Raw genomic sequence first — 1,739 nt, 5'->3', positions numbered from 1 at the left:
CTACAATAATGTGACATATAGCTTCATAAAAACCACCATGCTGTGCACAATAGCGCAATAAGAGCCACAGGACTTACGGGAAAAGATGAGATTAGGGAGACAACACTCCAAAACTTCATCAGTGACATATTACAAAATAAAGATAGGAACCTAATACAAATGCGATCACAGTTTTACACATGTTAAATGGTTAAGAAATTCGTAAATAGCCTTTTCTCTGGCTGAAACTCTGTGGGGTGTAGAAGAGAAGAAAAAGAAGGTTCCTGCTGTACCAGAGACCATTAAGAAAAAGCAAAGGAATTTTTCAGAGCTAAAGTGAGGATCAAGCACCTGAGAAAGAAGTTTGCCCAAAAGATGCTTCAAATGGCAAAGAGGACGCTTACCTGTGAAAAAGCTTAGCACCATAATAAGGAAAATAGGCAGATGTTCAGAAGTGAGAATCAAATAGTGAGGATGGCATGAAAAGCAGGCACCTTCTATGTAACTGTGGAACCCAAATGGAATTTGTCTTCAGGATCAGAGGTATCAACAGTGAAACCCAAAGGTGTTGCAGCTCCTGTACCTTTGTCAGCATTTCAATGGCACCTTTGTTAAACTCAACATGGCTTCAGTTAATATGCAGAGGATTGTGGAGCCATGTACTACATGGGGGTACCCAAACCTGAAATCAGTAAATGAATGGATCCAAGAGTGTAGTTATGGCCAAATCAACAAGAAGCTAATTGTCCTGACAGATACCTTTTGGATTGTTAGATATTTTGGTAAATAGGGTATGTCTGTATGAAGGATCTGATTCATGAGAACTATACTGTTGAAAAATGCTTCAAAGAAGTAAACAACACCCTGTGGTCCTTCAAATTATCTTCTCCACATGGTGGAATGAAGAACAAGACCTGGCATTTTGTAGAAGGTAGAGATGTTGGCAACAACGAAGACGAGATCAACAGGCTTGTTAGAAGGATGAACTAAAGACATTATTTTTATAATCTGGTCACTTAATAAACAGCTTTCAACTCAAAAATGAAATTCATAAATAATACAACAAATATGACACTTTACCATAAAAAGATTTGAAATTTGTTTGAAGAAGTGCACATTGGAAGGGTTGTAGCTTATGATTCATTACAAAGTGGTAGGAAGGTAATTTATCTAAAATCAGAGGGAAAATTGTAATACCAGATGTAGAAGGGCACAACTCATAACACAGGTATGAACTGAGGTAGCTGGTCAATATCTGAGGGGAGTGTGTGTGTCTGTGTGTGTGTGTCTGTGTGTGTGTGTGTGTGTGTGTGTTATATGTACATAAATGCCCATTTTGTGTATTTGTAGGCAGCTCAGTTCAGGTAGGCGCATTTTTTTTGCTTTTATCTAGTGTTTCTTGCTTATAAAAATCTCACATAGGTAAAGGCGTGTTTGCATTATGCTCATATTGTTTCCTAATATAATCACATTGGAATAAATTTGTGTTTTCGAGACAAGCATTATAGCAGAACTGACTGTACCTGTAAGGAACTCACTTCAAAGCAATGGTTTCAAGTTGTCTAGACTCTGAGGGTAACCAGATGGGCATTTACTGCCCTACAAGGAGTATTGTCTGTGTAAGAGGGTTTGGGGACTGAAAATATGAAGGTAGGGTGTTCCCTTCCATGTTCTGGGCCATCTGCATGGCCACGAAAGAACTCAGTGTCCCCCAGGCATTATCTCATTCCATATTTTCATAGATTAACAACTACCCAAGG

The 1,739-nt window shown here is 38.6% G+C and overlaps 1 pseudogene; it reads left to right on the top strand.

The window, feature by feature from the left end:
- Positions 1 to 235: 235 nt before the first annotated feature.
- Positions 236 to 969, top strand: LOC117025201 (60S ribosomal protein L7-like; annotated as a pseudogene).
- The last annotated feature ends 770 nt before the right edge of the window (positions 970 to 1,739 follow it).

This window comes from Rhinolophus ferrumequinum, chromosome 7, assembly GCF_004115265.2.
Source record: "Rhinolophus ferrumequinum isolate MPI-CBG mRhiFer1 chromosome 7, mRhiFer1_v1.p, whole genome shotgun sequence".
Lineage (NCBI taxonomy): Eukaryota > Metazoa > Chordata > Mammalia > Chiroptera > Rhinolophidae > Rhinolophus > Rhinolophus ferrumequinum.
Note: the sequence above shows the minus strand (reverse complement) of the source record. Positions and strands in the feature narration are given on the sequence as shown.